Raw genomic sequence first — 12,498 nt, 5'->3', positions numbered from 1 at the left:
CCTGTTTTTCAAAAGTATTAGGAAAATAATGTACATTAAGTTAATACAGTTTATAAACAAAAATGGATTATTAGCCAGTCCTCATTATGGTTTGCAAAGTAAGAAATCAAGTAAGATGGTAATCGACGAACATATAACCACTGTTTTAAAAGCCATTGATGGAAAAACAACAAACAGCAGGTGTATTTTTAGATTTATCTAAAACTGTTGACATGGTAAACCACAGAACACTTATAAATAAGCTTTGAGTACTATGGTAGTATGGGATTAGCAATTCAATTCATTTATTCATTTCTCAGAGACTAGAAAAAAAAAGTGTGCATTAGAAATGTAGATGGAAAAGTAAGAATACCTGTCAGAAGAACACCCAGTCAACTTTGTGGTACCTCAAGGGTATTTTAAACAATAAATTATGGCTGGATAACTCTGTGGTTCACCTTCTCACTACAGAGCATAGACCAAACAACATTTTGTTGATAGGACTTTCATATGGTTGCAAAAAAAGGACAATTTTTGTAGAGGGAAACATTCCACGTGGGAAAAATATATCTAAAAACAAAGATGATGTGACTTACCAAACGAAAGCGCTGGCAGGTCGATAGACACACAAACATACACATGAAATTCAAGCTTTCACAACAAACTGTTGCCTCATCAGGAAAGAGGGAAGGAGAGGGAAAGACGAAAGGATGTGGGTTTTAAGGGAGAGGGTAAGGAGTCATTCCAATCCCGGGAGCGGAAAGACTTACCTTAGGAGGAAAAAAGGACAGGTATACAGTCGCACACACACCCATATCCAACCGCACATACACAGACACAAGCAGACATTTGTAAAATGTCAAATACACAATGTCACATACACAGACACAAGCAGACATTTGTAAAATGTCAAATGTCTGCTTGTGTCTGTGTATGTGCGGTTGGATATGGGTGTGTGTGCGAGTGTATACCTGTCCTTTTTTCCCCCTAAGGTAAGTCTTTCCGCTCCCGGGATTGGAATGACTCCATACCCTCTCCCTTAAAACCCACATCCTTTCGTCTTTCCCTCTCCTTCCCTCTTTCCTGATGAAACAACCGTTGGTTGCGAAAGCTTGAATTTTGTGTGTATGTTTGTGTTTGTTTGTGTGTCTATCGACCTGCCAGCGCTTTCGTTTGGTAAGTCATATCATCTTTATTCTGAAACATTTTGTCAATAATTACTTTCTATATGCCTTAAATTCAGCTTGAATTATATTCAGGCCTGCAGGAGCCACAAAATACATAGGTATTCAGTCAATAAATTCCCCATCTACTGATTTTATAGTTACAAGCTCAACACTTATAACTTTTAACACTGGATAAATCAGGGATTAATACACTGTTCTAGTTTAAATTTCTTTGATGCTGGGCCTATTAAATGGTTGCTTGATCAAAATGTGTCTCTCTCCTCTCCTCTCTTCTCTACCACATTAGGCCATGCATTGCAGTGAAAACTTTTGGGCTGTCTGTGTCTTCCATGCCGGGTGTAGAATACTCGGTGTTGCAACTGCCTAAATGTAGAAAACACACATCAGCTTTATGTGAGAAGAATGCACATTCTACATTGTGTGAACTCATGGAAGCTTCAGAGCTGAGAGACCTGGAAGGTACTTAATGCAAAGATATGTGAAGTTAATGTGTTATGTGCTGAGGAGTAATTCATCATAACATATTACAAGATAGCAGTTCTGAACTGAAGAGGGAAGTGTCTAAGCATAACGAGTTGAACATAACACTTGAGCTGTTACAACACTTACACTTCACTGCTACTTCAGGAGACCGGAACCATGTGGCTACCCATACTACTGCCCCCAACATCATGGCAAATGTGGGTGATGACCTTGGCCAACAGCTGCTGCAATATTTCCCAGTGCTAATGGACCCAGTTATTAGCGAAGAGCAAAAGAAGCCATACAACTCATCACCATATCTTAACAGCACCAGGGCAACTGGACACTGCCAGACCTCGGTGGTTAATCCCAATAAGTTACATGCTGCACAATTTGAGTTCGAGAAGGTGATTTCTAATGGATATGTGACACAATCTCACAGATGGTACAGAATAAGGATAGCTCATGAAGAATGTGTGGCAATTATAGGGGCTTAAATGCTTGCACCATTCCAGGCAGATACCTGGTTCCCATGTTGCCAAATGTAACAACAGTGTGGCGGACACTTGTGTTTTTTTAGCATAACAGATTGTGCAAGGGCTTTCTCACAAATCCCCATGCCTCAAAACAATGAGCATAAAACTGCAGTGACAATCCTCTTTGCTTCGGAGGAGGTACAGTTTCTAGACTGTGCAGCCTTTCTCATGGGCATTTCACCTCTTCCTGAGAAGGTCAACAATAATGTGCAGATGCCTCTTGACTCCAACATTTAAAGGCCATAGATGATATCTTGGAATTTTGAACTGTTATAGGTGACACTTGTTACATTTTGCTGAGGTATATTCATGGTCAGAAAAAAACAGTACACCTTGAACGAGGTAGGGCATACATGTTCACAAGACCTGTACATTAGTATGTTCTGCAGAAATGATTACCATTTGAAACACATTGGTCCGTGGGTTTGAGGCCAACACCGATATCATGGCGCAACACCATCCACTGGTAGAATGTGCTTGCGCATCTCTTTGTAATTATAAACCGAAGGTGATGGATCAATGTGACTTGAGCAGATGTGCAGGATGCCTCACAGATGTTTGCACAAACTGTACCATCAAATCAGTGTGTTTGAAAGAGGGCGAGGGCGCATTATTGGCATGAGAGAATGTGATGCATCCATCTGGGAAATTGCTGCTCATATAGGACCAAGTGTTTATGCAGTGCAATGGGTGCGTGCAGAATAGTTTATAGAAGGTCACAGAACACGACGAGATGGGTAAGATCGCACCACCCAGACCAATGGATTTCAATTTTGCTGACTATGGCAGAGAGGTACAAAAGGTGTCAGTCTCTTTCACCCAGGCCATTACCACAGACAGGAGTAGCAATTTGAGAGCCTACTGTTCAGAGAGCTCTGAGAATGTGCAGTTGCAAATATATTCAAACCACAAGCTGTCATCCTGCCAGTAACAGGGTAGCAGAGCGTATGTACAGCACATTGGAGGTGGTATTGGCTTGCTGTATGGAAGTCTCATTAGACGTACTGCCTTTAGTACTATTAGGGCTACATATTTTCCTGAAAGGGGAATTCAGTTGCTTGGCTGTTCAGCAAATCTATGGCGAGCAGTTATTAGTCCTAAGTGAATTTTCTCCTCCACACCTGACCATGAGCTATTGATTGGGCAGTCCAATGCATTCTTGCATAAACTGCTCTAGCACATGCAACAGCTCTTGTCAAAGAATCCAGGCTGACATTGTGACAGACACATTTTCTTCCATTGAGATTTAGTCAGGTATGATTTTGTGTGACTGAGAGATGACACTGTTAAATCACTACTCTCTCCACAATATCACAATATACTGGCTCCTTTAAGGTAATAGACCACAGTGATAAAACATTTGTGATTGATAAGCGTGGTAAATGGGATACTGTATCTGATGAGCATCTCAAGCCTGCTTACACACAAGACAATCGGTCTACAGCAGTGAGCGACCCATCAGAACTGTAACTCAGTGACAAAATTTACTACATGACACATCACATGTGAGATTATGCATGCCTGTTCCAGATTCTTCAGGAAACGAGGTGGTATTCGCACAGTCTAGCATGTAGGTAAACTGTAGATACCTTCTGGTTAGAGGAGCTCCTGGGTTTTCTAATTCCTTTCAGGTTAGGGAGTTGAACTGTGCTGGTCAAATTTGTGATGGGATGCAGGACCACAAGAGCCACAGCTTTCCAAAAGCAGCTGATGTGGTGACCTTGATAGACAGAGCCTACCAAGGTTGAATGCAAATATTAAAATAAAATTTCTCCTGTGGTATATATATCACATTTAGTTGTGTTGACAAGGTATTTTGCCCTATGCAGAATGTATTTAATATGTATGTAAAGTGTTAATCACTTACAAAACATGTACATATTTGAAATGGAATCAACTACTCCCACAATGTCCTCAATTTTCTTGCCTGAATCATCACTGCCCTGCTACTCACACATTTAGAAAAACATGAAAAATTATAGATGTCACTGTATGCTGGCAATTGACATGTTTTTTCTGTATAAATGACTGATTATTTCTATTCAAGAAATATGAGAAACATCTTTAATCTGCATTTGCATGAAAAAAAAAATCTCCTACACCATACATTTTATTGCTATTGGTAGATTGCTGAGGATTTTTTAAGCTGCATATTTCACCTCCTTCTTCACCACAGTTATATTCCTTAAAGGGTAATGCAGATCATTTTCCTTTTAATGTTGCACTTGTGGATATCTTGTCACTCTCAAACACAGATGGACCGTTGATAAAAAATTTTGTAGGTGAATAAATATGCTGGGAGGCTGTGGGTAATATTCCTAGCTGCTGGAACAGACACCTGGAAGATGTATGTTTGTAAACCCTATACATAATTCTCATTAATGTCTTGTGTGCAATGAACACTTTTTGCCTAAGTGAGGGGCTACCCCAGAATATTACCCCATTGAATAAAAATATGTTAACTTAATAACTTGTGTATCACCAAATTTTGCAATTATATTTATGGCAAAGGTAGCTGAACTAAACATTTCAGCTGGTGTACTATGTGGTTTTCCCACTTTATGTTTCCATCAATATGTACACCTAACTGTCTACCCTTTTCATTAATTCTTCTTGGTATACTAAATGAGTGATAAAATGTCAGTGGCTACAGGGTTAAAAAAAAAAGCAGCATTTTAAGGGTAGGGAGGACAGCAAGAAACCAAATGTTAAGAGAGGTTAAGATTGAAACAAAGCTTCAGATTGAGAAAGAAACCAAACAACATACACTGATCAGTCAGAACATTATGACGACCTAACAAAAATCTGGTACGTCAACTTTTGGTATGTATAACAGCAGCAACATGTCATTGTATGGAAGCAGTGAGGGCTTCATAGATCGCTGGAAGGAGCTGGCACCACATCTGCGGGCACAAGTCACATAAATCCTGCAAATTCCTGGAGGGGGGGGGGGGGGGGGGGCAATGAGCTCTGATGCTACGTTCAATCACATCCCAGATGTGTTTGACTGGGTCCAGATCTGGTGAGCTGGGAGGCAGCACATTAACTGGAACTCGTCCCTGTGTTCCTTGAACCACTACATCACATTCCTGGCCTTGTGAAATGGCACGTTATTGTGTCGAAAAATGCCACTACTGTTGGGAAACATGGCTGTCATGAAGGGGTCTACATGGGCTGCAACCAGTGTGTGATACTCCTTGGGCATCATGGTGCCTTGTACAAGCTCCGCTAGACCCATGGATGCCCACATGATTGTTCCCCAGAGCACAATGGAGCTGCCGTCAGATTGTCTCTGTCCCATAGTATAGGTGTCAAGGAGCTATTCCCCTAAAAGTTTACAAATTCGCACCCTCCCATCAGCATGATGAAGTAGGTATTGGGATTCATCTGACCATGCAACAATCTGTCACTATTCCAATGTTTAGTACCAATGGTCATGTGCCCATTGCAGTCATAGTTACCAATGTTGTGATTAACAATGGCACATGCATGGGTCATTGGCTGCAGAGGCCCATCATTAGGAGTGTTTGGTGCACTGTGTGTTCAAACACACTTGTACTCTGCACAGCATTAAATTATGATGTTAATGCTGCCACAATTCACTGCCTGTCCTGTTTGACCAGTCTCCCCAGCCTATGACTTCTGACATCTGTAATGAGGAGTAGTTACCCAAACCCACAAGTCTGGATGTGGTTTCACCACACATTGAAGACACTCACCATAGCACTCCTCAAACACCTGACAAGTCCTTCAGTTTTTGAAATGCTCATGCCAAGCCTCTGGCCCAAAACAATCTGCCCTCGGACAATCTCAGGAAGATCGCACACCTTCCCCATTCTACACATAGACAGCACAATCACGGATACTACATGCACCGTGCATATTTCTGACTAGCATTCATTCATCAGGTGATGCTGCCTTCACCTGGATGGGTTCATGTCGATGGTAGGTCAATGGTCATAATGTTCTGGCTGGTCAGTGTAATTCTGGCATATTGCATCAGCACAAACAGCTGTTGTTTCAAAACTTTTAGCAGTCAGCAGAAATTTTATTACCACCCAATTTCAACTCAGTCAGTGGGGAATATCAGCTATCTTTACGGCATCAAAATATTCGAGCACTAAATAGTAAAATTAATGTACTAATTATCTCCATTCATGAGTCACAGTCATCAAGCCCAGCTGACAAAATCTACCTCTCTGGACATTATATGACCACTGGTATAGATGTGTTAAGTGTTAGGCACTTGATTTTGAATTGATGAGTAATCATGTACATGTAGATGTAAAAACTGACAGCCTGAAAAAAGCCGTCTTTCAAAGTGTAGTTGCATGAGTAGGACTAAAAAACAATGTGTTGATTAATGTTAACAATAATCATGTATAAGTATCCCATAAACTCACTCATTTCACGCCATTCTGATACAAGATGTTAAATTATCTACAGGGTATGTAAGTTACTAACTAATACTTTTTTATTTATTATGCATTTTTAAGCAGTAAAAAAAAATGTCTTTTGTGTACACACACACACACACACACACACACACACACACACACACACACACACACACTCCTACATAAATAACATATGTGGTGTAACAGATATTTTAGATCCTTATTGTCTGTCAAGATACGAAATTGTCCATCATACTACGCATGATATACTCAACATAATATATAAGTTTAGTCTAAGTGAAATTATATCTCCTTTATTGTAAGTGAAATTATAATTAGTACTTAAGATCATCTTCAGGCCATATTTTGAGCCCTTTGATTGTACAAAATGCTTTTTCTCTAAGCCATTTCAGTGTGGTGTTTCTAAACATTCTCAGTGACACAGTATGTGCCTGCAACAAGTTAAATATTTTAACCCCCAATTGTCTGTAATTATCCTGAGCTTTCTTAAATCTAGCGACTGATATCAATCTGATCTTTTTGGCTTCCAAGTCTTTTCGAGCTGTAACAAAAGTGCTAGGGTATGGATTTACACAACATAATACAAGGCAAGTGATTTACATGTATTATGAAGAGTAAATGTCCAAACACAGTACCTTGTGGCACTCCCTGCCTTATATTCAAGAGATTTAACTTCAAATTATTGAACTGCACAATTTGTTTACTGTCACCCAGGAAGGATCTGATCAGGGAGTTCTGAGCCTCTAAAAATGTAACAGTAGTGTTTCTAATGGAATTCTATGACTGATAGAGTCAAATACCTTACTGAGATCCGCAGGCATAGCATTAAAAAATTCTCTAGATTCTAATGACGGTAGTGTAAATGAAACAATACTGTCAACTGCTTCTACTGTTGACAGGCTGGACTTGGAGCCATATTGTGAGTCACTTAGAATATTTTTTACAGACAGCTTTGACCGATTTGGAGCTTTATGTAATTTTTTTAGTTTTCAGTTTAGTTTATTAGCATACTTTGCATCACTTGTGTGATATGGGAACTGTCACAATTCTTCAAATTAATACAACAAAATATAAAATTATTATTTTACAATGTTTTAAAAATGACACAATGAACTAATGCAGTGGAGTTAAACATCCTCTCTGAACAAGTAAATAAGGATTCGACATACATATAGTACACTTCAAGAACACACATTTATCACATCATTTACAGTAAAAAGAGTAAACAAACGAAATATAAAATTTACAATGAGAACAGCATGATTGTACTGATAATGAAGAAAATACAAGTGTCTGTTGGTGATTTAGGGATACAAAATATCCCTCCATGTTATAAAGACATTTATTTAACAGTTAACTTTCTAATTTCAGACTTAAATTGTCCCTCCTCTACGATTCCCTTGATGCAAATTGGCAGAGCATTATACAGATTTATTCCATAAAAACTCAAATGTTTTTCAGTTTTTGTTTTTCTTGCTGTTTCTACTGCAGATTCTTACTGGTACATATATCATCATTTTGGAAATCTGAATTTATATGTAAACTACTCAAGTGTGTTCTTGTGCATAGTACTCTTTTGAATACATACAAATATGGTGCTGTATGTGTTTTTAACTGCATGAATGAGGGCCTGCAGTGTGTTTGTGGAGAGCTGTGTGTAATAATTCTAATGGCTCTTTTCTGTAATTTAAAAATGTTTCTCAAATGAGATTTTTTTACACCCCAGAACATTATTCCGTAAGATACAATAGAGCAGATATAAGAAAAAATGCACTATCTTGCAAAATATGTGCTACAAGAGGAATTATTCTTAGTGCAAAACGAGCAGAACTGAGTTTTGAGGATATGCATATGACATGCTCTTTCCAGCTCAAGTCATGATCAATATACATGCCCAAAATTTTTGTAGACTGTACTTTCTGTGTTCCTGGTCACCCAATAATAAATGGTCATCCTTTTCATTTACTTTACTGTACTGGCATGCAATTTGTTTTGTTTAAATTAAGTGCTAACTTATTAGCATTAAACCACTGTTGCACATGATTCAGAACTTTTTCAGCTGTAGTGAATAAAGATTTTCTGTCATCACTTATAATTTTGTTTGTGTCATCTCCAAGTAACATAATTTTGTATGAACTGTTTGGGATTTTAATGTCATTATATAGATCAAGAAAAATAGTGGGCCAAGAACTCTAACCTGCAGGACACCTGCTTCCACTTTCTTAGCATGTGATGCTTTATTTTTACTTATTTTAAGGTGAGTTCCACAACTTAAGTTCTATCTTGGAGACAGGATTCAAACAATTTCCTCCCAATTCCTCCAGTGCCTATTGCCTCCAGTTTGTCAAGTATAATTTGATGGTTTACTGTATCAAAGGCCTTGGAAAGCTCTAGATTGATTCCCGCCACACTTTTGCTATTGTGTAAATTCATAACATACTCTTCTGTATAGGCTTGCATAGCTGTTTCTGTGTTGTAACCTGTTTGAAAGATATGCTGGCAATAATTCAGAATACCGAAGGTGTCAAGGTAGCTTATGAGTTGGATTTTTATCAGTTTTTCAAATATTTTTGAAAAAGATTGAAGGAAGGATATAGGTCTGTAGTTTCCTACCTTACATGCATCTCCATGTTTGAATAGTCGTCTAACCTGAAAGATTTTCAGCCTCTAGGGGAACACACCTTCACTGAATGAGAAACTGGCAATATCTATCAGTGGTTTTAAACTCTGTGAGGCAACTTTTTTTTGTGACACTGGCACTTCATCCATTCCTGCAGACATTTTTGATTTCAGACTATTACTTACTTTCAACATTTCGTGTTCATCTGTGGGACTTATTCTCAAACTGCTGACTACTTCATTGTTGTTATTTTCTCTTGTTTGATAAAGTTCTTGCTTAGTTTCTCAGGTACACTTGGAAAGTAATTATTAGTGTAACTTTATATCTTATGGAAAACTGTTTTTACTCAGTATCACAGTATCTTCAAAACTGAATTTGTAAATATACTGTACATCTGATACCAGGAAGCTCTCTCCTGAAAAATATGTACATACAAGTATTGTAAAAATGAGAGTGCAAAAGTGCCAAATTGCATTATATGTGAAAGATATCCCACTTAACTAAAGAAAATTACGTAAAATGCCCAAGTAAAGAATTTTCTGTTGCAAATTATGCTCAGAGAAACATCATAAAAATGACCCTAGCAAATAATACTCGATATAACAGTATTGAAATTTATGAAATTTTGTCCAATATCTAGGGTAAAATATATGTACATAAAAGATCTTGGGATGTAAATAAATAAATAAATAAATAAAGACAGACAAGGCTTCCATCTTTATTGTTATGTTATCTTTAGATTTAAGTACAATATCCTGTTGCTTACTGTCTCTTTCATTTCTCTTTGAACAATTTCTCATGGAGTTCTTGATTTATTGGCCGACTTCCTTATTAATCTAGCATTATTTAGTATTTTTGCTAGATTAATTATCCTTCTATACACTTTTTGTAGTTTGTTACTTTTTTTTAATTAGAATCAGTACAACCTTTCATTTCAGAGTCTTGGAAGAATTTTTTATATCAGATGTGATCCATGAATTTCTGTGTCTATGCCTATGTGAGTTGATTTTAACTAATCTTTTTGGAAAGAACATTTCAAAATCTGTCATGAAAAGATAAGAGAAAACATTGTATGAAGCAATACTGCATCTCAGGATTGGTTAGACAGTGTGATAGCAAACTGGCTACAGTTTTCAGTGGAGAAAATTGGTTTGTACATATGATGTACTGTTTTTGTATTTATCTTAACTGTGAAAACTTTAATGAGTGCATTGTGATCAGATATGCCTAGGTCAATATTCAAAACTTCTCTATCTGAGGTTTCTATATTTCAAAATAAATTTGCTATGAGACATTTTGAAGCATTTGTTAGCCTTTTAAGGTTATTTAAATTTGAATACAAATTCAAACTGTGTAAAATATTGTGTATTGTGGAACTGAATTTTAATTGGACTTTTTGCCAACACATTGGCCAAAAAAAAAAAGGACCCTCCTGAACAGGCTACGAAGGCCCAACAGTACTGACTGGCCGCCGTGTAATTCTCAGCTTGTAGGCGTCACTGGACAGGGATATGAAGGGGCATGTGGGCAGCACACCGCTCTCCTGGCCATAGGTCAGTTTCTGAGACCGGAGCTGCTACTTGTCAATCAAATAGCTCCTCAGTTTGCCTCACAAGGGCTGAGTGCACCCCCACTTGCCAACAGTGCTCGGCAGACCGGATGGTCACCGATCCAAGTGCTAGCCCAGCCTGACAGCACTTAACTTCGATGATCTGACGGGAACCGATGTTACCACTGTGATAAGGCCGTTGGCACATTGTCATTAAAGTCCCCACATATAAATCTTGATGATTTCTCATCATGTGAGATGCTCAGCAGTGCCTCAAGCTTATTAATTAAAAAAATTTGTCACTATGGTGTTCAATACACTGACATGACCATTATTTTTCTCTTTTTTTCCATTCACTTGCATTGCTCTAGCCTCATTGTTCATATGCCACTGCCGGGAGTACTACATATTGCAGTATGGGTTTTTGCTCTCTCTGCTATTCTGTACCAATGAAAGAGGCGATTTGAAATGTAAACCACTGCTTGTTTACCATTCAGAAACTCCATGAGCCTTCAAGAAGAGCAAAATCCAGAAGAGGTTAAATGTGATGCGGAGATCAAACAACTACAAGTTTTGGGTGTCACGTGATCTTTTTTGTGATTGGATCAATGAAGTATCTGGTCCTTCGGTGAAAACATATTTGCTTGAGATGAATCTGCCATTCCCAATTCTTGCATGTTATGGACAATGCTCGTGCCCATTCTCAAGGCCTACGAGTCCAACTCCTTGAAGAATTTGAATTCGTCAAGATCCAATTTCTGCCTCCCAACACCACTCTGTTACTCCAGTCTATGGACCTGCAGATTATTTCCAACTTTAAGGAGCTCTGCACCAAAGCACTCTTGGAAATTACTTTGGGCTGACTGAAGCTATCAATCTCACTCCAGTGAGTTTTGGTAATATCACTTCAACATCATTGCCTGTGTCAAGATAATCTAAAAGTTGTGGGAAGGGGTTACCAAGCGAACTCTCACTTCTGCTTGGAAGAAGCTTTGGCTGGAGTGTATTGTTGAATGTGACAGGCATTTGAGGCAGTACCTGTGAAGCCTGCATTCAACGAGATTGTGGCTTTGGCCAAAAGCATTGTACTAGAAGTGGATAGTAATGATACTGATGAGCTTGTGAAAATCACAGCCAAGAAATGACCACTGAAGAGCTTATGGAGTTGCAGCATGTTTCACAGCAGGATGTTGTGGAGAGGAGTTCTTCAGAGGAGGAGGACGAGAAGGAGGAGGAGGAGGAGGCAGTAACAGCAAAGCAGCAGTCTTCTGATGCAATAAGAGAAATGCTGAAAGCATGGGAATCGGTTGCATTGTACACTGAAAATCAACACACTATTAAAGTAGTGGCTACGTGCACTAGAAATTTATTTGACGATTATGCTGTATCGCAATTTCTCCAAGTGTTGAAGCATTAGCAGAAACGAATGACTATAGATAGCTTCCTAGTAAAAAAGAATTAATTATGTTTAGTGGATAATAAAGTACATATACTGCCCTGGAACAAATTATGCTCGCTACGCAAGGTTCCACTGTACTACCAAGGAAGAAGTTAACGTTTGTAATTTTCTGTAATGTACTTCTTAGCGCTCTTATGACAAGTGTATCTTCATTTCTATTAACATCATTAGCGCCTCCTATTATTACACAGTTGATTCCAGGAGTCAGAAAATTTTCACAGAACTACCCATAAGGGATACCTGGTTTCATTACTCCACCAACTTTGAGCATAGCTTGTATGTTAGACA

Source organism: Schistocerca piceifrons, chromosome X (assembly GCF_021461385.2).
Source record: "Schistocerca piceifrons isolate TAMUIC-IGC-003096 chromosome X, iqSchPice1.1, whole genome shotgun sequence".
In the NCBI taxonomy this organism is placed as follows: Eukaryota; Metazoa; Arthropoda; class Insecta; order Orthoptera; family Acrididae; genus Schistocerca; species Schistocerca piceifrons.
This window is presented reverse-complemented; position numbering follows the sequence as displayed.